The sequence below is a fragment of the Eriocheir sinensis genome, chromosome 28, assembly GCF_024679095.1.
Source record: "Eriocheir sinensis breed Jianghai 21 chromosome 28, ASM2467909v1, whole genome shotgun sequence".
Taxonomy (NCBI): Eukaryota; Metazoa; Arthropoda; class Malacostraca; order Decapoda; family Varunidae; genus Eriocheir; species Eriocheir sinensis.
Genome location: NC_066536.1, coordinates 18,208,518 through 18,235,012, shown reverse-complemented (window position 1 = coordinate 18,235,012; position 26,495 = coordinate 18,208,518). Strand labels below are relative to the sequence as shown.

At 46.6% G+C, this 26,495-nt stretch overlaps 1 long non-coding RNA gene and 1 other non-coding gene across 2 annotated transcripts in view; one reads left to right on the top strand and one right to left on the bottom strand.

The window, feature by feature from the left end:
- LOC127004683 (uncharacterized) overlaps nt 1-26,495 on the top strand; it is a 74,896-nt gene that overhangs the window by 22,568 nt on the left and 25,833 nt on the right. The gene's annotated exons all lie outside the window — the stretch shown is intronic.
- Nucleotides 10,993-11,087, bottom strand: Trnai-uau (transfer RNA isoleucine (anticodon UAU)). The gene is made up of 2 exons: nt 11,050-11,087; nt 10,993-11,028 (listed from the first exon to the last, which is right to left on the bottom strand). It is a non-coding gene; the product is annotated as a tRNA-Ile (tRNA).

The following is a 26,495-nucleotide window of genomic DNA, read 5'->3' as shown; positions in this document are numbered from 1 at the left end:
AATACGCTGCTAACTAAAGTACAGAAACTACAGAACTTCGCTGCCAAAATCGTAGAAGGGAAGGCCCAGAAATATAATCATGTAACTCCGATAATTAAGGAACTCAATTGGCTCAATGTGTCACAACAAATAACTTTTGACACAGCAGTGAATATATATAAACATCTACACGGTCACTACCCTGAATATCTAATGCCTCTCCCCTCTGTAAACAGCATCACCAACAGCACAACACGACAGCAGGGTAATCTGTATGTACCAAGAACACACACAGACACAGGAGCCAGACAACTTCCTGTACACGGGCCTAAACTTTGGAACTCCCTGCCAACACATATAAGCACTGCCCACACCTTGCATAAATTCAAATATATTCTGAAAGAGTTCTTACTTAATCGAAACCGAAACAACTGATGAATAACTAATTATTTCATTGCAATAACCTATGTACTTTTTATGTATTTGGATGTAAGAATAACCACTTCTAGTGGAAATAAACTTATTATTATTATTATTATTATTATTATTATTACTCTCTCTCTCTCTCTCGCTTTATTTATATTTTAATTATTTGTTTATTTACTCGTTAATCGTTTATTCTGATCCCTCAAAAGTGTTCATGGAGAAACATTCATATTTGTTTTGCATATCCTGTTGAAACTAATAATAATAATAATAATAATGATAATAATAATAATAATAATAATAATAATAATAATAATAATAATAATAATAATAATAATAACAATAATAATAATAATAATAATAATAATAATAATCGACAGAGCTCTAGATTTTTACCATGGTTAGAATTCTCTCTCACCTGCCTGACAAAGGGGGAAAGGGGAAGGTCAGTATCATCATCATCATCATCACCACCATCACCAACAACCTCAGGCACCCAGCGATGGAGGAGGAAGAGGAGGAAGGCAAGCGTAGCAGGCACATATTTTCAAGCTGCGCTCGTCCGATTTGTGTTGTGTTGAAAGGTCGTCCGTCCGTGTGTCTGCAGGTTTGTGAGTGTTTGGCATGGCTCGCGAGTCCTTCACGCTGCCCTGGTGTGACCCCGGGTGACCTTGAGGGGGTGGAGGCGGAGGAGGAGGAGGGGGAAGAGGATGGCGAGAGGGAGGGAGGGAAGGACGGAAGGGAGTTTGTTATATTTTGTGGTGAGCGAAAACTTTCCCCGACTGGTCAATGTTATGGTTAGTGTCCGGTGCTCTCTCTCTCTCTCTCTCTCTCTCTCTCTCTCTCTCTCGATTTTACTGGTCTATTCCCTCGATGTATTTTATTATGCGTTCTATTTATTTCGTCGACTTTATTATGTTACTGTCTTTTTCGCTGACCAGTTTTATTTTTTATTTGGTCAAGTTTACTCGGTCTATTTCGTATTACTTTATTTTGTCCGTTTCGATGATTTTGTTTATTTGGTTGACTTTATTTTCTTATTTATTTTGTCGAGCTTTTTGTTTTTATTTCGTCGACTTTATTCTGTCTACTTCGTTTACTTTGTCTGTCTGTTCCATGCATCCACCTTGTCTGTGTATTTTGTTTGCTTTATTAATTGGTCTACTTGGTTTCCATTTCATGTCATCAGCGATCCACAATTAATATTCTCGCCCAAAGAGACCTCGCAAGCCCTCACCTTCCATGGCCCGTGTTTTCAAAGGTCTCTCTGTTCTTCCTTTCTTTCATGTCATTAGTCCATAAGTGATATTCTCGCCCAAAGAGTCCCCGGAAACCCTCACCTTCCATGGCCCGTGTTTCCAAAGGTCTCGCTGCTCTTGCGTTCTTTAGATTTCGCGTCACTGATCCTCCGCAGTTGTCAAGAGGAATCGGTGGCCGTATTAGTGAGCCTCTAGTGCGTCAGTATCACGGTATAGCCGGCGACGTGAATGGCGGAAGAAATAGTGAGCAAATCAGTAGGTCGGCGAGGCGGGTCCTATGGCGATGGTGGTTGTTGGTGGTGGTGAATGGCTGCGAAGCCTAACGAGTGTGTAGGCCGCTTGGTAGGCTGTGCACGCCCCTCTAATGATGATGATGATGATGGTGATGGTGGTGGTGGTAGACAGGAAGAGGATAAAGAAGAAAAGAAGAACGAGAACGAGAAGGAGGTCACGAAGAAGAACTAAAAGGAAACAAAGAAGAAGGGAAGTCGAAGGAGGAGGAAGAAAAAGAGAGAAAAAGAATAAAGTAGAGGAAAAAGAATAAAAAGAAAACAACAAGAGCAAGGAGGTGGAAGGAGAGGAAGACGAAGAGGAGGAGAAGGAAAAAGAAGAAGAGGAGGAGGAGGAGGAGGCCAAAATTAACGTAGGGAAGGAGGGAAAGTTGGGAAAAATAAGAAAATGCAGTGGAATTGGAGGTAGAGGAGAAGGAAGACGAAGAGGAGAAGGAGGAAGCGACTGAGGAGGAGGAGGAGAAGGAGGATGCCCAGTTCAGCGTATGGAAGAAGGAAGGGAAGGGAGGGACGGAGGGGAGGAGACAGGTATCATCGGTCATCTCCTGAGGATAAACCCCGCGTCGCCTCAAGGTCGTGGTGTTAAGTGACCCGCGCACAGGAAACGGCCGCGGCGCTAACGATGTCCCTTGAGGTTCTCCGTCACGAGGACCCGCGCTGACCGTTATAGCAGGCGGCGATCCTCTTCAGCGGAAATCCAGAAGCAAAACATAAGATTCCAAATGGGATGTATTAGGGCGGGGATAACATCTGACACTGAGGGGCAAAACACATGTGGTCCAGCGGTACTATTGTTGGATCTGTTGTTTGTGGGAATAATATAAACAGTGCGAAAGAGAGAGAGAGAGAGAGAGCGAGAGTTCTGTATAGCGAAACACCTGCAGGAGGATTAGATGGAAGAAGAGGAGGAGGAGGAGGAGGTACAGAAAGAGAAATCCCGCCCCTGCATCAAGAGTACCAGCGGCTGTTTGGACAAGTGACGCTAGTTTTGAAAAATGTGCACTGACAAAACACACGACCTGGCCCCTCCTACCTTCCCTCTCCCTCTCTCCCTGTCCCCCTCCTGCTCGCCCTGTGTTCCGCGGTGTTGTGTTGACGTAATCCTGTTTTCCTTACGTCTGGGCCCAATTAGGGGAGGCCCACGTGCGCCTGTGTGTGTGTCTGTGTCTCTGTCTAGGGGGCCATTCCAGGTGCTGAGGTCCATTATGCAGAGAACACCTGTTAAAACGCTTCTCCTCTTGTCCCTCTATTGCGATCCAGTGTTTTATTCCTATATTTGTCGACATGATCTTTCTCCTCCTTCTCGTCGTCCTCCTTCTCCCTCTCCTCCTTCCGCGGTAATCCAGGATGAGTGTTTGCCGCAGCCGCGTTCAAGTGCAACCAAACCCTCGCCCAGACCGATTCGCGTGGCCCGCTACTTGTTATGCAAATAGTGTATATACGTGCGGGGTCTTGGGTCGGGATTGTCAGACGCTTCCGCCTCTCACATCAGCTATTTCTAAAGTCCGAAAAGGAGATCAGTCGGGTTCTAATGAGTATTTTTTAGGTTCATTGTACAGAAGAAGGGCCAGTCTACCACCAGGGTCATAAAAGTACTCAAGGAAATGACGCAAACTCCTAGGAAAGCCCTGATAAATAGGTGAGCTTGGCCGCCGAAATATTCAGAAACTTGGTCCTTGGTGTCGCCGGGTGCCTGAGACGCTGCGGAAGCCTGAGTGTCCATACGAGGAGGTGTTTGCCAGGGCGGGAAGGAGATAAAAGTAATAGTAAATAAACACGAGTAGTTCGCGTGAAATCTCAGCAAACTTTGACCATAAGATCCGCCGGCATTTGCATTTCGATGGTCCTGGAGGCCGCCGCGGAAGCCTGAGTGTCCATATTCGGTGATGTGATCGAGGTGGGGCGAAGAAATGTCGCGTGGGGAACAGCAAAAATAAAAGGATAGGAAAATGGCAATAGTAAGGAAAGGCATTGAAGTCGAATAATATACACGAAAATAATGTTAAGGGAAAAAATGGCGCGTGGAAAACATCAGAAATAAAAGATAAAGAAATAACTGTGAGGGAAGGAATTGATGCGAAAAATATACAAGATGAGAAAATATTGAAGAAAAAAATTGAAGTATAAAAAAACATGATAAGAAAATGATAGAAAAGAAAGAAAAATTGCAGTGGATAAAGGAAACGAAAAACAGAAGATAATATTATAACAAAATGGAAGGAAATTGAAGTAGAGAAAATAGACAAGATAAAGAAAATGATAATAAAGAAAAAAGTGAGGTAGATAAAGCAACAAAAAATTGAAGATAAGAAAAGAAAAGTAAGAAAAGATTTTGAAGTATATAGAAACAAAAAACAAGAATAAAAGATAAGATAAAAGAAGGAAAAGAAATTACTGAAGTCGAACTGGTCAAACACACACACACACACACACGCACACACACGCACACACACGCACACACACACACACACACACACACACACACACACACACACACACACACACACACACACACACACACACACTGCCAAAACATCAATACCACATAAGTGTTTATTTCCCCTTAACGGAAGACGTGTTATAATTTTTAATGATATGACACGCTCCTCCTCCTCCTCCTCCTCCTCCTCCTCCGTAGGCGTCGTCCATGTCCTCCCTAAGAGACCATTGTCCACTCCCTTTGTCAAGTCCCCTACCATTGTGAAGAGGAGGAGGAGGAGGAGGAGGTGGAGGGTCAGCTTTGAACGACGGCCACTGACACACTCCCGAGGCCGTAAGTGTGTGTGTGTGTGTGTGTGTGTGTGTGTGTGTGTGTGTGTGTGTCGTTTCCACTTTGGTGAGGCTGTGGCCGAGTGGTCAGCGTGCGGGCGTGGTGAGGCCCTGGACCTAGGTTCGAATCCCACAGAAACACGCTGATTTTTCAAGTCATCGCCGAGTGTCTGGAGATTACCCACATGCTGCCCAGATCTTCAGTCAACCGTAACTTCAGCGACTTCGGTCAAGAGGAGCACCGGGGGGCAGCATGAGCCAAGCAAGAGACATACATGGGGAGGCGGTGACTGAATGGATAGCATGACGGCGCCGCGTTCAGGACGACGCGGGTTCGCGCCCCGCCGGGTGACACAAGCCGGGATTTTTCAGTCACCGCCGAGTAGCCTAAGACTACCCACATGCTGTCCAGAAGACCACCAATCAACTCGGACTCTAGATTCTTGGATTAAAGATGAGCTACAGGAGGCAGCATGAGCCAGTGCAAGATGGCGCCACTATAAACACTTGCCTGCGCCAGAACGGGCTGGGCCGACCATCAGGCGAATATTTAAAAAAAGAAAATACACCACGACAGCCACTATAAATAAGATGCACCTGCGCCACTAACGGGCTGACGTCGCCCAAGAGGCCCCTCAAGAAAGCCTACCGGCGCTATGGGCAGTACATAAAAAAAGTCTCCGCTGATGAGCACTGTGCAAATGGTGTAACGTGTACACACACACACACACACACACACACACACACACACACACACACACACACAATGACTGTCAATTAGTATCCGAGACTAACAACGTAAGAACAAAAAAAAAAGGATAAGTAGACGATAAGGCGATAAAAGCGATAAGGAGGAGGAGGAAGAGGAAGAAGAGAAAGAGGAGGAGGAGAAGAAGAAAGAGAAGGAGGAGGAGGAGGTTATAAGTTCGCCGCCACCCTCTTGGAGCAAAGGCTTGAGTGTAAACACGGCGTCCATTTCAACCACTTAATATCCGGCAACGCGACGTCCTTTGAGATCAAGATTGACCCACTTGACGGCGGCGGACGAGGGAAGGGAGGGAGAGAGAAGGGGAGGGAGGGAGGGACAGAGGAGGTTGGAGGAGAGGAATGGTCAAGAAGGGACGGCAGAGAGTGAGAGAGAGAGGGAAAGAGGGAGAGAAAGGGGAGGCTGGAGGGGAGGAGTGGTCAAGACTGGACGGCAGAGAAGAAAGATGAAGGAAGGGCGAGAGGAGGGGAAGGGTAAATGGAAAAAGGAGGCCGTTTGGAGGACAGGAGTGGACAAGAATGGACGGCAGAGAAGAGAAGGGAGGGGATAGGGAGGGAGTGGGAGGGAGAGAGGATGGCAGAAAAGAGAGAGAAAGAGAGATGAGGGAAGGAAGAGAGGAAGGGAAGGGGAAGGAGAGAAAGGAGGCTGCATGGAGGACAGGAGTGGACAAGGATGGACGGCAGAGAAGAGAGAGATGAGGGAAGGAAGGAATAGGGAGTGAGAGGGAGGGAGAGAGGATGGCAGAGGAGAGAGAGATGAGGGAAGGGAAGGAATAGGGAGTGAGAGGGAGGGAGAGAGGATGGCAGAGGAGAGAGAGATGAGGGAAGGAAGGAATAGGGAGTGGAGAGGAGAGAGAGAAAGAGAGATGAGGGAAGGAAAGAGATGGAGGGACTAGACAGAGCAAGGAAACGAGGTAAGGAGAGGTAGAGAGTGAGAGAGAGGAGGATGAATAACTGATATGAGAGAGAGATGAAGGGATGGGAGAGGAGGAGGAGGAGGATGGGTGGAGTCTGTGAGCGTGTGTGTTATAAGTGTCAAAGGAAAGGAAGGAAAAGGAACCCAATTGAACGCTTATACGACTGGTGGTGGTGGTGGTGGTGGTGGTGGTGAGGGGCATTAAGAGGCGACAGATTGTGGTTATAAGTCTGACGGATGACCGGAAGAAGGCGAGGAGTCAGGGAGGGTTATACGGTCAAGTCACTACCACCACCACCAATCTGAGAGAGAGAGAGAGAGAGAGAGAGAGAGAGAGAGAGAGAGAGAGAGAGAGAGAGAGAGAGAGAGAGAGAGAGAGAGAGAGAGAGAGAGAGAGAGAGAGAGAGAGAGAGAGAGAGAGAGAGAGAGAGAGAGAGAGAGAGAGAGAGAGAGAGAGAGAGAGAGAGAGAGAGAGAGAGAGAGAGAGAGAGAGAGAGAGAGAGAGAGAGAGAGAGAGAGAGAGAGAGAGAGAGAGAGAGAGAGAGAGAGTGGTGCTGTGGTGGTGGTGTCCCAGTGTTGTCGGTGCTACTGGAGAGAGAGAGAGAGAGAGAGAGAGAGAGAGAGAGAGAGAGAGAGAGAGAGAGAGAGAGAGAGAGAGAGAGAGAGAGAGAGAGAGAGAGAGAGAGAGAGAGAGAGAGAGAGAGAGAGAGGAAAGAGAGAGAGGGGGGAAAAGAGAGAGGGGGGCCATTTTCCTGTGTGTGTGTGTGTGTGTGTGTGTGTGTCTGTGTGTGTGTGTGTGTGTGTGTGTGTGTGTGTGTGTGTGTGTGTGTGTGTCGGTCTAATGGAGTGGAAGAGACAGCAGTTAAACGAAATCACCGAAGAGAGGCTGCGTGTGTGTGTGTGTGTGTCGCAGTGCATGGCTATAGACGCATTCCCTTCGCCCCTTCCAGATCTCTTTATTTACACAGACGAATGAGCAAGCAGAGAATCCGATCCCTTTGTCACACACACACACACACACACACACACACACACACACACACACACACACACGAACGCCCCCCCCCCCTACACACACACACACACACACACAATAATAAACACCCTTCCATTCATCGCTAACTCGGAGGAATATGGAAATTAAAAAAAAAAAAAAACACCCCAAAATCATTCATTACCGTCACTCAGTCATGCACTCAAACACTTCTCATTCACGCCCTTTATTATTATCACCGTCATTACTTTCCCTCACTTCTACCTTCCATTTTTATTAATTTTCCATCACCCTTCATAGAGAGAGAGAGAGGGAGAGAGAGAGAGAGAGAGAGTCACAGAGAAAGAAGTACACGTCTATAAGTTAGTTAGTTCCATGCATTAATTTCTGCCTTGAGAGGGGAAGCGAATACGGCGAGTCTGAGGCGTAAGAAGGGAAGTCAGACGTGAGTTTATTGCCTTTCACGGCGTCATGCAGGCAGCGGGGGAGCGATTCGTCTGCTCGAAAGAAATTAATGAAGACTGAATGGCGGAATAGAAGAGAGAGAGAGAGAGAGAGAGAGAGAGAGAGAGAGAGAGAGAGAGAGAGAGAGAGAGAGAGAGAGAGAGAGAGAGAGAGAGAGAGAGAGAGAGAGAGAGAGAGAGAGAGAGAGAGAGAATGCCGTGATTGGAGAGAGAAATGAAGAGGGAGAACTTGACGGTGACGAAACAATGGACCTGGAGATGAGGAACTATGTGAAGAGAGAGAGAGAGAACGAACGCCCTGATGATGGAGAGAGAGAGAGAGAGAGAGAGAGAGAGAGAGAGAGAGAGAGAGAGAGAGAGAGAGAGAGAGAGAGAGAGAGAGAGAGAGAGAGAGAGATAGAGAGAGAGAGAGAGAGAGAGAGAGAGAGAGAGAGAGAGAGAGAGAGAGAGAGAGAGAGAGAGAGAGAGAGAGAGAGAGAGAGAGAGAGAGAGAGAGAGAGAGAGAGAGAGAGAGAGAGAGAGATTATGCAGCAGTCAGTCAGTCAGTTGCAAATTGAAATACAAAACAAAAAAAGAGAAAAACCGAAAAAAACCGGAATATTTCATACGTTTTTTTCGCCTCACCAACAAACGAACTAACAAAAGAAACAAATAAGGACGTAACACAAAATACAGGTAAAAAAAAAAAAATAGACAAACTTTGAAAAGCAACCAAAAAATCAACACAGAACAAACGAAAAACAAAACATATAGTTAAAAAACAGTAACACCACTAATGACTCGCTCGTGGTAGTGTTGTTCGTTAGCTTAACGTAACGCCAAGACTAATTAATTCTAGTTTCATTTCATTCATGTTTCAATTTATTTTTAGTCTCTTAACGTCTCACATTAACATTAACATAACACACATCAACATTATTATCAACATCAACTTCTCAGACCCCGAAATTGATACCTCTCTTTTGTAGTCTCTTGAAATCTCAGAAAGGAAGTCATTTTAACACCCACAACACGCTTCCCCATTAACACATTAACATTAACATAACACACATTAACATTAGTATCAATATCAACCTCTAAAAACCCCCAAATTGACCTCTCGTTTGGCCCCTCGTCTAAACTCTTTTTCAGAGGGGCAGTGATTAGCGGGCTGTTTTTTCCTCATTAATATTATTTTTCTTTTCTTTTCTGTTACTTTTATTCTTGTTGGTGTTGTTCTTCTGTTCTCTCTCTATTCCTTCTTCTTCTCCCTCGCCCCTCCCCTTTCTCCCCTTCTTCGTCAAACTTTCACAGCCTATTTTACTTGTTTTTCTTTTTGTTCTAGTTCTTGCTCTTCTTTTTTAACCTTTTTCTGTTGTTCTTTCTCCTCCCTATTCCTTCTCCTTCTCCCCTCACTCCCCTCTGCTACCTCCCCTTCGTCAAATTTTCACAGGCTACTTTTCTTCTCCTTGTTCTCCCTCTTGTTCTAGTTTTTGTACTTGCTCTTATTTTTTTCCTTTCTCTGTTGTTCTTTCTTTTCCCTATTCCCCTTCCTCCCCTTCCTCTTCCAATCCCCCTCTTCGTCAAACTTTCACAACCAAACTTCGAGATTTCGTCACTATCCACCTCTCCCGCCCGCCCGCCCGCCCGTCCTCCACTTTCCCCAAACAATCTTTATTTCAAGGACAAAAAGTACAGTCGACCCACCACCACGTGCACAGCTTTTCTCTCTTTTTTTTTCCTCTTCCTGTATTTTTTTTCCACATCTCAATTTTTCCCACCGTGCTGTTGTTGTTGCCTCGAATTTTCCTCCTCTTCCTTTTCCTCCTCCTCCTCCTCCTGGTTCTGCTCTCCTGTTTCCACGTCATCCGTCTCTCCATCTACTTTAAAACCACCTGCGTCGGAAGTCTCACACTCTCTGCTGGGAATGCTGGTGTTCTCGCCCTCGATATTTCATGAAGCGTTTTGATGCCTCGCTCGTGTTAATGGGAATGGCGTGTCAGTTTGTCGATTCTCGCTTTTGCATCCTTAAGTTAAATGCACTTTTGTCTAATAGTGAACCTCTCTTTAATATGTCCTGCGGTGATGTTATTTCCTCTATTTTCTTTTTTTTTCAGCACTAAATACCTTGATGTCGTGATAATGGAATGGCGTGTCAGTCTCTTGATTCTCGCTTTTTCATCCTTAAGTACATTTGCAGCTTCATCTTTTGTCCGTGCCACTGTTAATATCTTTCCTGGTGTTATTTTCTTTCTTTCTTTTGTGTTAAGTATTTGACAAGTTGATTTCGTGTTGATGGAATAGCGTGTCAGTCTGTCTATTCTCGCTTCTGCATCCTTAAGTACATTTGCAGGTTCTTTGGTCTTAGTTTAAATCTTTTCCCTGGTATGTCTTTCAGTGCTGTTATTTCCTCTCATTTATTTTTTCAGCACTAAATACCTTGATGTCTTGTTTTCAGTCTCGCTTTTCCATCCTTTCGTAAATCTGCAGCTTCTCCTTTCGTCTATGTAACAGTTGATGCCTTTCGTTCTGTATATTCCTCAGTGATTTTTCTTACACTATTAACTTTTATCAGTATTAATAGGTTGATGGCGTGTTGATAGAATAAGTTGTCAGTCCGCAGTCAGAAAATTGCAGCTTCTTTCGTCTGTAACAATTTAAACCTTTCGCTGGTGTTTTCCTCAATGTTGTTTTAATTTCCCTCCCTCTTTCTTAGCTTTTCAGCCTAGATAAATTGACATGGACAAAATGAAGGAGTAATATGCAGTGAGTTACGTTCATTGCATCAAATTACACTCAGCTCATCCAGGTAGTTACTCCGCTGTACTCTCATATATAAACTTTAACCTATTTGCCGTCTCTGGCTGGCGAGTCGTGAGAGGTGGTGATTGTGGTGGTGGTGGTGGTGGTGGTGATGGTGGTGGTTCCCCCTTCCCCAAACAATCTTATCAGACAGCGTATCTCTCAGCACGCTGCACGCGGGTTTTTATCAGGAAACGAAAGCCTCCGCGCAGCAAGCTTTTCTTCCTTTATGCTAAGGAAACCGCCTTATGGGTTGCCTGACACAAAATTAACCATGTTCCTATGCTGTGTATCGCCTCGCCGCCGCCCTCGTTGCCACCCGCGCAGAACAGGGCGTGATAAAAACACCTGCCCCTGGTGAGGCTCGAACTCACAACCCCGGCATAGCTCCGCAGCGACCACTGTCTATAAGTACCGTGCGCTAACCGATTGCGCCACAGGGGCTTAGAGCAACCGCGCGGTGTGGCTGTCCTTACCTTGCCTTTGAACCGTCACCCCGCTCCCCGCACCCTCGACTGACCTCCCTGCCACCGTTCCGCCTTGCCGCCCTCTTCTCCTCCTTTAGGGGCTTAAAGAGGCCGAGTGCTATCTGTGTCCTCACCCTAACCTTACACGCCGTCACTCCTTGCCCCAACAAGTGACCTCCCTGCCACCCTACCCCCCGCTTCGGTCGGTATCCTTAGAAGCTACCGACTTTCTCATGCATTATTTAGAAGGGCCAAAGAAGAGGTGAAATGCGTCCGGAAGAGTATTTTTAAAGTTCATGGTAGAGAATGCTTGTCAAACTCCCACCAGGGTAATAAAACTGCCCATGGAAAGCCCCACAGCTCCTCGGAAAGCCATGTCAGATGTGTGTGTTTGGGCGACTAAGTGTTTAATAATATGGTCCTCTAATAAGGTCGGTATTATAAGACACTCTCGCTTCTTGCATCAGCTATTTCTAAAGGTCAAAGAGGGGGTCAGTCGGGTCCTAATGAGTGTTTCTTCAGGTTCATGGTACAGAAGAAGGGTCACACTACCACCAGGGTCATGAAACTACTGGAAATGCCCACAACTCTTACGAAAGCCTTGTCAAATATGCGTTCTTGGCCGGCGAACTGTCTTATAATACGACCGTATATTACACGCTGACACCCAAGCTCCCTGCATCCTCAACTGACCTCCCTGCCACCCTGCCGTCCTCTTATCCTCCCGTAGGGGCTTAAAGAGGCCGCGTGCTGTCTCTGTCCCCACCCTGACTTAACACCCCGTCACCCATGTCCCTTACCCCCTCGAGTGACCTCCCTGCCACCCTGCCGCCCTCTCCTCCCTCCCTTCCTCCCCCTCGGCTCTTTAAATAGGCCTATGAATTATCCGACAGAGGGCAGCCCGTCCCACAATGAGTCATCACAAGGCCTGGGATCGTTCGGTTTACTATAAAATCGGCCGTAAAAGCAACGAGGACGCGTGAGAGAGCGATCTGTGCGCCGTGTTGACGATAAACGGAGTGGAGCTGCCCGGCCCCTGACAAGGCCCGCCCGCCGCCCACTGAGGGAGGGAGAAGGGCGGCGCAGAGTGGAGAGGGAGGGAGAAGAGGGGAGGAAAATGAAGGAAGATAAGGGAGGCAGACATAACGGAAACTGTGGAAGGAAAAATAAAAAATAGGGAAAAGAGAGATAAAAGTGAAAGTGGGGGACGGAAGGAGAAGAGGGGAGGAAAAGAAGGAAGATCAGGGAGGCAAACATAACGGAAACTGTGGAAGGAAAAATAAAAAAGAGGAATAAGGAGAAATAGGGCAAAGAGGGATGAAAGTGAAAGTGGGGGACGGAGGGAGAAGAGGGAGGTAAGAGGAGGGAGATAAGTTAGGGGGAGGAGGAGCAGGCATAAGAACGGATGCTGTGGGAGGGAAGAATAGAAAGAAGTAGTGAAATAAAGTAGGGAGAGAGGAAGGAAAGAAAGAAGGAAAGGGCAAAAAAAAGTGGAGCCCAACGCTGAGGACAGATAGGGAGGTAAAAGAAGGGAGGAAGAGGAGGGGAAGGAAAAAGTAAGGAAATAAGGGAGAGAGGGAGAAAGGAAGGAAAGGGAAGGGAGGGAAGAAAGTGGAGGCATGGAGACACCCACCACCGCCTCCACCAAAGCCTTATGCAGAGCGGATATGTACGCCCCGAATGGTTTTAGAATATGGGACTTCGGACACGGGAGGGAGAGGCAAAGGGTATCGGGGGTAGGTCTTATGTATACAATGGTTAGCGGGAGGGGGACACGAGGCGCTGCGGGGGTTGTTGTGGGCGTCGTGATGGGCCGGGAACGCGTGTTGTGAATACCGCGTCGCTGTCTTATTTCGGGAACAAGTATTTGGGGATAATTCCGCGAGGGAGGAAGTAATTTTAAGGGAGGAAGTGTCTCAGAGATGTGGCGAAGTTAGGAGAGGGAGGAGGAAGGGGAGGAGAAGTAGGGAAGAGGAGGAAGGGGAGGAGAGAAAAGAGGAGAAATAGAAATTGTGAAAAGAATGTATATAGATAGAGAAGGAAGGAAACTAATAAGGGAAGAGGAAAAGAAGAAAAGAGAAAGATATTTAGAGAGAAAACGTAGATAGAAAAGGAAGGAGGAGGAGAAGGAGGAGGAGGAGGGAATGAATGCAAAGGACAAATACAGTAAAAAATGTGAGAGGAAGAGAAGGAGGAAAAAGAGGAAGAGGAGGAGGAAAAAGAGGAAGAGAAGGAGGCTGATTAAAACACCTTGAATGAGGAGGAGGAGGAGGAAGAAGAGAAAGAATCAAAATAAAGAAAAGACGGAGGAAGAAGATGAGTATGAAGAATGGAGAGACAGAGGAGGAAAAAATAAAGGGAGGAAAGAAAGAGAGAGAAAAAAAGATGTCGACTTCTCAGATATATTTTAATTAAGGAAGATGATCAAAGGCTTAAGAGAGAGAGAGAGAGAGAGAGAGAGAGAGAGAGAGAGAGAGAGAGAGAGAGAGAGAGAGAGAGAGAGAGAGAGAGAGAGAGAGAGAGAGAGAGAGAGAGAGAGAGAGAGAGAGAGAGAGAGAGAGAGAGAGAGAGAGGAGAGAAAAGAGAAAAAAAAGGGAAAAAAATAAAAAAAGAGAGAGAGAGAGAGAGAGAGAGAGAGAGAGAGAGAGAGAGAGAGAGAGAGAGAGAGAGAGAGAGAGAGAGAGAGAGAGAGAGAGAGAGAGAGAGAGAGAGAGAGAGAGAGAGAGAAAAGCTCTAATTCCACTCCCCTTTATTAAAATTGAAGAAGGATGAAGAAATATATACCTTGCAATCCCTCTTCTTTTTTTTGTTTTTATTTTTTGTTTCTCCTCCTCCTCCTTCTCTTCCTTCTAAGCCTTTCCTACTAACCACTGTTCATTATTATTATTATTATTATTATTATTATTATTATTATTATTATTATTATTATTATTAGAGAAAGAGAGAAGAGAAAAGAAAAGAGAGAGAGAGACAGAGAGAGAGAGAGAGAGAGAGAAAAAAGTGTAAAAGAGAGAAGAGAAGAAGAAGAAGAAGAAGAAGACAGAGAACCTAGAACACAGAATAGCTAACAATGGAACAAGATAAGAACGAACGAGAAAGAAAGAAGGAAAGAAAGAAAGGAAGGAAGGAAGGAAGGAAGGAAGGAAGGAAGGAAACAAGAGAAGATCGGTATGGCGGTACGGAATGAGAGAGAGAGAGGGAGAGAGAGAAAGGAATTGAGGGGGGAGAGAGACAGTCTTTAGGAAGCAACAAAGTGAGGAAGCACACTTTTTAATGGCATTTCAACGCTTCCTCTGCCGCCCCTTATCCACCCCGCATCTCCCACGCGCCAGGAATTCACGGGGCGCTCCTTGAGACTCCTGTTCTATGCTAAATTCTGGGACCGCGATAGCTGTTCTGAGGGGGCGGCGTGTGTGTGTAGGGGGGGCGGGAGGGAGAGAGGTGGGGAGGTACCGGAGATGAGATGTACACCTTCCCCCTCCACTACCTCCTCTTCCTCCTCCTCCTCCTCCTGTCGCCCGTAAATCGCCCCCAACTCAGGTGTCGGTCTTCGTGGTATTCCAAAAATCTGCGCGACACCCTCATTGTTTTTTAGGAGCGGAGGGAAGGTAGGGAGGGATGGAGGGGTGGAGGGCAGGGAGGGAAGGGAAGGGAGGAAAGGGAGGGAAGGTGTCCTGCCAGGTGTGTGTATGGAGGAAGGGAGGAAGAAAGGAAAGAGAAGGAAGGAAGGGGAGGTGGAAGGGAAGGGAAAGGAAGGCAAGTGGTGGTTTGGGTAATGGTAGATGTTGTTTTTGGTGGTGGTGATGGTGATGGTGGTAGTGATGATGGTGGTGATGGTGGTGGTCGAAGTTACTGATTGTCAAGCATTTAAATTCTTCTCTCTATGTAACATTCACTAGATGACAGAAAAGGGAAAAAAAGTCGCATTTCCTTTCGTATAAATTATCATGAAGTTAACAGTAAAATCACACAGACGAGAGAGAGAGAGAGAGAGAGAGAGAGAGAGAGAGAGAGAGAGAGAGAGAGAGAGAGAGAGAGAGAGAGAGAGAGAGAGAGAGAGAGAGAGAGAGAGAGAGAGAGAGAGAGAGAGAGAGAGAGAGAGAGAGAGAGAGAGAGAGAGAGAGAGAGAGAGAGAGAGAGAGAGAGAGAGAGAGAGAGAGAGAGAGAGAGAGAGAGAGAGAGAGAGATTATTGCCCATCATATCTCTATCATCAGGGTCATTTAGCGTAGGTTCTGATGACCCTAACGATGACCCAAGATGACCTGACCCTCCGCTACAGTCATAATTCCCTTTCCATTATCTAGTTCTCGTCCCATTTCTTTTGTTTCCTTCTTTATCCTCCCTCTTCTCTCCTCCCCTTCCTTCTTCTTCCTTCCCTCCTCCTCGTCCCCTTCCTCCCTTTCCACCTCTTCTCTTCCTCTGAGCTCGCCTTTCCTTTCCCCTTTCCTTCCCCTTTCCTTTCCCTCTTCCTTTTCCCTCCCCTTCCTTCCCTTCCCTCTTCCTTCTCCCTTACCTCCCTCTTCCTCGTCCCTTACCCCCGTTCTCTTCCTTCCCGTTTCTCTCCCCTTCCTTCCTTCCTTCCTTCCTTCCTTCCCCCACCCATCGTCCCCTTCCTTCCCTTCTTCCTTTCCCCAACCCTACTCCCCTTCCTTCCCTTCCTTCCATCTCCTCTCCCTTTCCTTCGTCCCCCTCACCCCTCTCTCCTCATTTCTTTCCCCTCCCATTCCCTTCCCCTACTCCTTCCCTTCCTTCCCTTCCTTCCATCTCCTCTCCCTTTCCTTCGTCCCCCTCTCCCCATCTCCCTTCTCCCCCTCCCATCTCCCACTCTCTTCCTTTCCTTTTCCTTCCTTCCTTCCTCCTCCCATCTCCCCCCTTCCTTCGTCCCCCCATCAATCTCTCCCTTCAATCCTCTCCCATTCCTTCCTCCTTCCTTCCCTTCCTCCCTTCCTCCCATCTCCCCTCCCTTTCCTTCGTCCCCCTCACCAATCTCTCCCCCCTTCAGTCCTCTCCCATTCCCTTTCCCTCTTCTCCTTCCTTCCCTTCCTCCCTTACTCCCATCTCCCTTCCCTTTCCTTCATCCCCCTCCTCCACCTCTCTCCCTCTTTCCTTCCCCTCCCATCCCCGTCCCCTCCCCGCCTTCCTTCCCTCCCCACCTCCATCCCTTACCCCCCTCTGAGCTTGCCTTGTTAGGGGAAAGCCTTGATAAGCACCCTTGATGATCACACACTTGCTATCTTGATTCCCTCCCGCACGTGGACGATATTATTAATTTTCCGCCCTGTTAATGATATAATCTGAGCGAGGTACCTAAAAAGAATAATGGTGGAAACTGAGATAAAACACGCACACAAAAAAAAAAACGAAAGAAAACAAGGTGAATGATCAATAGTTCGACTCGTTTTCAGTTCGTTTTCTCCGCTTTTGACGATGAACTGAACATAGGCTACATACATACATCACAGCAGCCGCCACTATAAATAAGATTCGCCTGCTCTACTAACGGCTCGGGGCTGTCCATCCAAGAGACCCCTCGCGAGAGCACACCGTACTTATTTCCAGCACATAAGAAAAGCTATACACGAGAGAATCACACACATTATTGCGAAAACCGAAAACACTAACAATAAAATACAATAAGAAATAAGAAAGCTAGTTAAGCCTCAGAAGGGAACGAGGGAGTGTGTGTCACGCGTATATTTGTTTTCTGGATAACTTTCTCCCCGAACAGAAGCGAGCCAGATTGAGAGGTTGAGGAGGAGGGTGGGGAGGGGAGGGCGTCCAAGGGAGGGAGAGTGGGGTTGGGGTGGGCCGGGAGAGAGAGTAAGGAAGGGAGAGAGGAGGAGGTCGGGTCGAGGGAAGGGAGGGAAGAAATATATGTGGAGAAGTGGAAGAAAAAGAAGAGAGAGAGAGAGAGAGAGAGAGAGAGAGAGAGAGAGAGAGAGAGAGAGAGAGAGAGAGAGAGAGAGAGAGAGAGAGAGAGAGAGAGAGAGAGAGAGAGAGAGAGAGAGAGAGAGAGAGAGAGAGAGAGTAACAAAAGAAACTAGGAAAAGGAGGAACAAATATATAGAGAGGTAGGAAGAGGAGGAAAGGACAGAGAGATGGAGGGAAAGAGAGAGAGAGAGGAGGAGGAGAAAAAGATATGGAGAAATGGAGAAAAGGAAAAAAAGGAAAGAAAGAGAAAAACAAAAGAACCAAAAATACAAACAAACACACATATGAACAAAATCAAGAGACGAGAGAGGGAAGGAGAGAGGGAGGAGGGAAGCAGGAGAGAGAGAGAGAGAGAGAGAGAGAGAGAGAGAGAGAGAGAGAGAGAGAGAGAGAGAGAGAGAGAGAGAGAGAGAGAGAGAGAGAGAGAGAGAGAGAGAGAGAGAGAGAGAGAGAGAGAGAGAGAGAGAGAGAGAGAGAGAGAGAGAGAGAGAGAGAGAGAAGCAGGCAAGGGGAGGGGAGGAGGCATAACCAGAGACTAGTATATAGGCCTAGGGAACAATAGGCCAACAAGATTATGGGTTGAGCACTGTATGGGCGTGGCCGCGGGCAAACGGCGTGATAATGGAGGAGGAGGAGGAGGAGGAGGAGGAGGAGGAGGAGGAAAAAATGATGATGATTAATCGGCAAAACAAGAAGTAAAAATGAGGTGTAGTACATAATCAGGAGGAGGAGGAGGAGGAGGAGGAGGAGGAGGAGGAGGAGGAGGAGGAGGAGGAGGAGGAGGAGGAGGAGGAGGAGGAGGAGGAGGAGGAGGAGGAGGAAGATGAAAAAAGTGATGATGATGATGAAGTAGAAGAGCAAGAAGAGGAATTGAAGTGTAGGAACCAGAAGAGAGGAGGAGGAGGAGGAGGAGAAGGAGGAGGAGGAGGAGGAGGAGGAGGAGGAGGAAGAGGAGGAGGAGAAGAGGAAGAAGAAGAGGAGGAGGAGGAGGAGAGGAAGAAAATGAGGAGGAGGAGGAGGAAGAGAAAAGTTGTAATGATGATGATTAAGGATAAGACCAAAAAGTAGAAGAGAAAGAGAGAGAGAGAGAGAGAGAGAGAGAGAGAGAGAGAGAGAGAGAGAGAGAGAGAGAGAGAGAGAGAGAGAGAGAGAGAGAGAGAGAGAGAGAGAGAGAGAGAGAGAGAGAGAGAAAGAAAAGAGAAAAAAGAGAAATTAAGAAAGTGAAGAGAGACATAGCAGAGAAAGGAGCAAAGAAGAAGATAGAGAAAAGGTAGAAGAGAAGGGAAGAAAGAAAGGTAAAAAAAAAAGATGGAGAGGAAAAGGAGGAGGAGAGAGAAGCGACGAAAGTGAAGAGGCGGAGGAGGAGGTGGAGGAGGAGGAGGAGGAGGAGGAGGTGAAGAGAGAGAGAGAGAGAGAGAGAGAGAGAGAGAGAGAGAGAGAGAGCGAGAGAGAGAGAGAGAGAGAGAGAGAGAGAGAGGAGGGATCATTGAAACGGAGAGTGAATGGAGAGGAGGAGGAGGAGGAGGAAGAGGAGGAGGTGAAGAAGATGCAGGAAGAAGATAGTGATTAAATGATTCTTCTCTTCCCCTCTCCATCATCTCATTCTCTCTCTCTTCTCTTCACTTCCTTTCCACTTCTTCCGTCCCTTTCAACTCCTCTCTTTCTCCTCCTTCTCCTTCCCAATTTTTTTCCTCCATTTCTCCTTTCCATTCTTTATCCATTCCTTTGCTTCCTTCGTCCCTTAAAATATTACGTCTTCTCTTTTCTTTCTGGCCAATTCTCTTCTCTTTTTTCCTCTCCACTCTTCTTATTCTATGCTTTTTCTTGACCGCTTCCTCTTTCTACCTTCAGTCTCTGTTGTCTTCGTTGTAATCAGCATCGCCAGTGGTATTAAGAGCAAGCAGATATATTCTATTCTGTATTCTTAAACGTATCGGGGTCACAAACACCCACCCGCACACCCACATATTTGACAAGGCTTTCGTAGGAGTTGTGTGTGGGGCAGTTCCAGGGGTAGTTTTATGACCCTGGTGGTAGTCGGACCCCAAGCACACACACATTTGCCAAGGCTTTCGTAATAGGAGTTCAGAGCATTTTCAGGGGTAGTTGTATGACCCTGGTGGTAGTCTGATCCTCCTCCTGTACCATGAACCTAAGAAAACCACTCCATGAGAACTCGACTGATCTCTTTGTGGCCTTTGGAAGTAGTTGATGTGAGAGGCATATAGGAGCGTCTGAAAACACTAACCCAGGGCTCTCACAGTTTCACAGGATCGCGTAGGCCTAACAAAGGACTCAATCGCATAAAGAAAGTGTCTCAGGGGCTCCGAGCGGAACTCTTTAGGACAAAAACATCTTGTTATTGAAATAATTTCTGAGATTCGCTTCGTCGCACTCATTAAAAGACTCATTATTTTGTGGAGTCGAGGTGCCGGGCGGGGAGGAGGAGGAGGAGGGGGAGGGGTAGAAGAGGAGGGAGGAAGAGGAGGAAGTGAAAAGGGGGTGGAAAGAAAAGAGGCCAGAAGAAGGACGGAGAAGAGGGAGGAAGAGGGAGAGGAGGAGGAGGAGGAGGAGGAGGAGGGTGGGGTAAGAACAGAGAGGAGGAGGAGGAGGGAGGAGAGAGGAAAGCCTATTAATAAACTCCGGACGAAACGAGGCAAAGACGACACGGTGGGCCTATGATGCCCTTTGTCGCCGGCCTGTCAGGGGAAGGTGCGTGCGTCCGTGTGTGTGTGTGTGTGTGTGTGTGTGTGTGTGTGTGTGTGTGTGTGTAGGTCCACCCTCGTGCACGCCCCTCACTCCGTCATCCTCCATCTCTACCTCCCTTCCCTTCGGCCTGGGTCTCATTTTCAAGCTTCCTGTCTTTTCCTTCTCCACGTCCTCGTCTCAGCCTCGCCAGCCCTCCCTCCCGCTCTTAGCACGCCCTCAAAAGGCCTCCGCAGCCCCTCGACGCCGCGGACAAAGAGCCAGCCTTCCGCCCTTACACCCGCGGACGCAGGGGCGGTCAGCTGATCCTGCCGGCGGCGGGGAGGAGGCGGACACGGCTGCCTTTGGGCCTATAATGCGGGAGAATGAGGCGGGGATGTTCTCGTCTCGCTCCACACAAAAGGCTTCCTCATTACTCGTTCCTCGCGGAGTGTGTCGCCGCGAGAGTGGCTTTGATGTCGCTGGTGCTGCTAAATGGTGGTGATGGCGCTGTGGGTGGTGGTGGTGGTGGAGTGTCGCAGATGTTGATATTGGTGGTGGTGAGTATGGAGTGGAAGGGAGGGTATGGTGGTGGTGGTGGGAATATGTTTACAGTGGTAGTTGTGGTGCGTGGTCTTATGTTGCAGTGTGTCGTTGTGATGGGGCGTCCTATATTGATGGTGTAGAATGGTGGTGTTGTGTCGAAGATGTTGATGGTGGTGTTCATGGAAGTGGTGATGGGTGCAGGTAAGGTGAGAAGGAGTGAGGATGGTGATGTTGGTTGTGGTGCAGCGTCCCAGATATTGGTGGTGGTGGTGGTTATGGTGGTAGTGAGGGAGGGAGGTGATGGTGGTGGTGGGACTTTGGTGGACAATGAGAATATGTATACAGTATAGTAGTTGCGATGTTTAATCCTGTGTAGGTAAGGTGAGGGGGAGAGAGGATGGTGATGTTGGTTGTGGTGCAGCGTCCCAGATATTGGTGGTGGTGGTGGTTATGGTGGTAGTGAGGGAGGGAGGTGATGGTGGTGGTGGGACTTTGGTGGACGGTGAGAATATCATACAGTATAGTAGTTGCGATGTTTAATCCTGTGTTGCAATGTGTTACTATACGTTTTGTTCAAGTGCGCTCTCTCAGGTGGCGAAAGAGGGGAAGTCAAAAGGTTGTCATCACTATTCCTATGAGAGAACAACGAGTAAAAACAAGTTATCTTAGTTGCATGAGACTGCACTTAGCGTTAATAATTCCCCGGACCTGTAAGAGAAAATCGTCATTGAGTGTACAAGCTCTCAGTCACATCCTCATATTTGCTGTAGAGATGAAGTAACGAGGCTTTCACGAGTGTTCCTATGGGAGAAGAAAGAGTATAGACGGTTATGTTATAGTCACTACACGATGCACTTTTGCTTTAATTTCCTACGCCTGTAAATAAAAGGTCAAAGGGTGTACATGTTTTTTTTTACAAGTACGTTCTCTGAGGTGGTCTACTCGTAAGTGAGGAAGTTAGGTTATCATCAGTGTTCCTATGAGAGAAGAAAGAGCATAGACGGTTATATTATAGTCACTACACGATGCAGTTTTGCTTTAATTTCCTACGCCTGTAAATAAAAGGTCAATGGGTATACATGTTTTTTTCAAGTATATACGTTCTCTGAGGTGGACTAAGAGAGGATGTTAGTAGTTAGTCATTAGTGTTCCTATGAGAGAGGAGAGAATGAAAAAGGTTCTTGTCTCAGTTACTTCACGATTCACCTTTCCTGTTCATTTCCTACGCCTAAGAAGCAAGAAAAAAGGGTTCGAATAGATCTTGTACGTGTCTTTCATTTTGCGTAAGAGAGAAAGTAATAAGGTTGAATTTCAGTGTTCCTATGAGAGAGAGGAAAGAGTGAAAAAACGATGCACCTTTCCTTTCATTTCCTACGCCTATGAAGCAAGAAAAAGGGTCAGTGTAGATGTTTTCAGGTACATGTCTCTCATTTTCCGTAAGAGAGGAAGTTGTAAGGTTGAGTTTCAGTGTTTCCATGAGAGAAGAAAACATAAAAAAACCCGTTTCTTGTCTTGTCACTACACGATGCACTATTCCGTTACCTTCCTGCGCCGCGACACGAGCCTCACCTTCCTCATAACATCGCCTCATAACATAGCCTCATAACATAGCCTCATAACATCGCCTCATAACATAGCCTCATAACATCGTCATCACCATCATCAGTATCAAACGGGCGACGCAATTAGTAACTGCGCAGCATAAAATTACTCCCACGCACACACAGGAAACCGATAGTACAGCAGGATGCATAACACGCTCCATATTTTGAAGGAAAACGGCAAGCAAGCCAAGGTGGGAGGGAGTTCTTTGTTGGGGCAGGCTGTGAGCGGCGGTGCTGAGGCTAACAAAGGCGGCGCGAGCGAGTGGTGTGAGGTGGTGTAAACGATTCTTGGAAGAGAGGATATGTGTTGATCGCGGCGTATCCAGCGATGTCACGTTGACCCACTAACACCTCCTTCCCCTCCTTCCCTTCACCTTGCCTCTTCTTCCCTTAAATAACCCTTACCCTTTCTCCTTTTCTTCCCTTTAACTTTGTCCCTTTCTACGGCACATTCAATCTTGCCTTTTCTCTTTACCTCCCTTTCTTAAATCCCTCCTTCCCTTGCCCTCCTGTCCCATCCTACACACACACACACACACACGCACACGCACACGCAAGCCGCCCATCACTCCTCTCAAACGGCTTCCTCCAGTGATCACCGCCTGTTCCATCAATAACAATCCATCCTTCTCAGCGTTCAGAGCCTCCCCGCCCCTTCCTCCGCCCCTTTCTCCGCCACTTCGCACCCCCGGAACCACCCCACTAACCTTCCCACACACCTATTTATCCCCTTACTCTTACCTTTAGTCTTCTATATGTATTTCATCTTCATTTCTCACTCTTGCTGTTTACATACACTCTTAACCTTTTATTTACGTCAATTTCCTTTTGTCTTACACTTAACCTTTCCAAGCATTCAACCGCATACGTTTCCATTTCCTCTCTTATATCCTCTCTGTGTCTATACCTTCCTCCTCACCCGTCTCTTCTTCATCCCCTTCTTCTTCTTTTTCTTCTTCTTTTTCTTCTTTTTCTTTTTCTTCTTCTTCTTCTTCTTCTTCTTCTTCTTCTTCTTCTTCTTCTTCTTCTTCTTCTTCTTCTTCTTCTTCTTCTTCTTCTTCTTCTTCTTCTTCTTCTTCTTCTTCTTTTTCTTTTTCTTCTTCTTCTTCTTCTTCTTCTTGTTCCTCACCCTTCACTCTTCTTCCACTCCCTTCTTCCTCACTCTTCTCTTCGTCACCCTCTTCCTTCACCCTTCTTCTTTCTCACCCTTCACTCTTCTTCCACTCTTTCTTCCTCACCCTTCTCTTCTTCATCCTCTTCCTACCCTTCTTCTTCTTCCTTTCCTTAACCTTCCACTCCTTCTTTCTCACCTTCTACTTTTAATACTTATGACACTTACTCAACCTTTCTCTTCACGCTTATATCCTTTACTAGACTCGACTCTTCCTAATATTCAATCTCATGTTAGTATCTCTTCTCCTTCCTCTGCTTCTCCTTCTCTGTACTTCTTTTCCTTCCTCAAATTCTGTTCTTACGACACACAGTTTTCTCAGTCCTTTTCATCCCGTTAATTCCTTTTGTCACACTCATTCTTTCCTAATTTACAATCCCATGTTTTCCTAGTATCTCTATTTCCCTACGACCCCTCCTCCTCCTCCTTCTCCTTCCCACTCCTTCCCTCCTTCGTTATCGTAAATCCTGCACGCCCCATTTCTCGGTTCTCTCTTTATCGAATCTTGCTACATCCTTTCTTCGTATCCTTATCATTCCTCCTTTCCCTAATTTCCAAGAATTTGTAGCGTTTTCCTCCTTTTTAGCAGCTCTTTCTCTCTTGTTATATTCTTTCTTCGACCCAAGCACCTTTTTTTTCATTCCTATTTTCTTCCTTCCTTCATCTCTCTATTCTTCTTCTCTTCTTCCTCCATTCCTACTTTCCTCACATGTCCTTATCTCCTTCTTCCCATATTTCCTCTTCTTTCCACTTTTTTTCTTCTATCTTTCTTCTTTCTATCTCTCTTCTTTTTCATTCTTTCCCATCTTTATTCTCCTTACTAATCATGATACAGTCTTTCTTTGCTCCTTCCCTCCCTCCCTCTCTCCCTCAATCCTTCCCTGCCTCTCTCTCTCCCTCCCATACTAATTTCTCTCATACGTTTTTGCTCTTTATATTAACTTCACTCACTCACTCACTCACCTCCCTCCCTTCCCTCCCTTTCCTTCCCCTCCTCTTGCTCCTCCACCCCCAACCCCCCCCATTTCGAAACAGGATGAGAGTTAGCTTGTGTGTGTGTGTGTGTGTGTGTGTGTGTGTGTGTGTGTGTGTGTGTGTGTGTGTGTGTGTGTATTTTTTTAGCTTGTTTTTGTTTTTCTTATTGTTTTAATCGACATTATCGTATCATATCTCTCTCTCTCTCTCTCTCTCTCTCTCTCTCTCTCTCTCTCTCTCTCTCAAGCTTTGTAACAACATTAATTAATTGCCTCTCGAAAATACATTTCCTGTTGTTTATTATATTTTCCCTCTCTCCTTTTTTCCTCTTCTTTTTTTATATAACTGAGGTTAAAAAAAAAAAAAGAGATGACCAGAAACGAACAGACTAAAACAACATTAACAAAAAATAAAAATGAACAGGAAAAACAAAAGATAAAAAATTAAAAGTAGATGAAGGTAAAGAGAAAGTATATAAACCCCCCAAAAAATATAAGTAAAACGAAGAATATAAGCACAAGAAAACTATAGAGATAAAATAAAGAAAAAATAAAATAAAACAAGAAGTCTAAGTAAAACAAAACTATAAATAAAACACCAAAAAAATATCAGTGAACCAAAAAGCGAAAATTAATATATAAATGCCCAGCGTCCGTCACGTCGTCATCAGCTGTAATGGGTTTTAGCGGCGCCGGGCGGGAGTGTGTCAGCCCGCGATGCTATCAGGCCTCCGCTGGCTGGCGTGTGCGTGAGCGAGGGCGCGGGCGTGTGTGTGCGTGTGCGTGCGTGCGTTCTTGTGTGTGTGTGTGTGTGTGTGTGTGTGTGTGTGTGTGTGTTGGCTAGTTTATACTTAATTAAGAAAGTTGCAAGGAGCACTCAAACTTAACCCTCGCACAAAGAAACAGTAAATTAAACTCCAAACTACACCACTAATAAGGAAAGTCAATTTAAAGGTCACCCAGTCAAGATGCCTCCACCCATACACAAGAAAACAGTATCCCAACCTTTAAGTTAATTCCCAGCGCTATAAACAACCCTCAAAAGTTAACCAGTTCACACAAAGCAACAGTGAAATGTCAGTCCGTAACGCAGCACCACTAATAAGGGAAGGAAATTTAAAGGTCACCCAGCCGAGATACCTCCGCACACCTTGGCTTTGTCCCTGCCTGCCTGCCTGGCGTTCCCTCGATGCCTCGGCGTCAACAGAGCTTGAGAGGCAGGAAGGAACAGAAATAGCGGTGCCGTCACATCCAGCCGCAGCGCCTCCCTCCCTCCCTCCCTCTCTCCCTGTCCCGACTGCATGATACCCTCCACTTACCTCCCTCCCCCTTCTCTCTATATACATTACCCCCCCCCCCCCCCCACACACACACACATCCTTTCTTTATCTAATATTCTCTAGTTCTGTCTCTCTCCTTCTCTCCTACTTGTCTCTCACACCTGTTTTCTCTCCACTTCCTCCCTCCCTCTGTCATTCCTCCACCGCCCTCTCCCTCTCCCTCTCATATCCTTTCTTTCTTTCTCTCTGTTTCCTTCCTTCCCCCTTCTCCTTCCCTCCTACCTCTCCTCCTCCTTCTGTGGCCATTTCCTTGAGCTAAAACCAGGATATGTTGATATAGTGCTCTCTCTCTCTCTCTCTCTCTCTCTCTCTCTCTCTCTCTCTCTCTGCCCTATAACACATAAAATATACGATTTCGAAAACGGTCTTGTTGGGTTTCATTGCATTGAGTCTTATCTGAGAGGGAAGAGGAGGAGGAGGAGGAGGAAGAGGAGGAGGGAGGGAAGAATAGGGAAGAGGAAGGAAGGAAGAGAGAAAAATAGGAAGCAATAGAAAATGCAAACAGGGAAGGAAACGAAAGGGTAGAGAAAAAGGAGGAGGAGGAGGAGGAGGAGGAATAGGGGAAGTAAATGGGGTTGGAAAGGGGAGTGTAGAGAAAGAAAGGGAGGGGCAAGAAAAAGGGAGGAGGCGAAATAGGGGGAGAGGAGAAAGATACAAATGGGAAGTGGATATCGGGGAGTTTTAAATGGCGACACGGATCAAATTGTGTTCCATTTTAAAAGCACACACACACACACACACACACACACACACACACACACACACACACACACAGGGAGGAGGAAGGGAGGAAGAGGAGGAAGAGATGGAAGGGTGGAAGAGAAGGAAGGGAAGGAAGAGAGGAAGAGGAGGAAGGAAGAAAGCAAACACACACACACACACACACACACACACACACACACACACACACACACACACACACAAACACGCACACACATTTACACACATACCCCTTCCCCTCCCTCACCTCTCCCCCCACACACACACATTCACCTGGAAATCACCCCAACATACATATTTCAAGGTGTTCCATCACTAAATCACTAACCAAGGGGATGCGGCCGATCAGTCACCGCCCACTCACACCTGTTCACCTGGGCTTAAGTGGGCGTCTCCAATATTTACGTGGGACA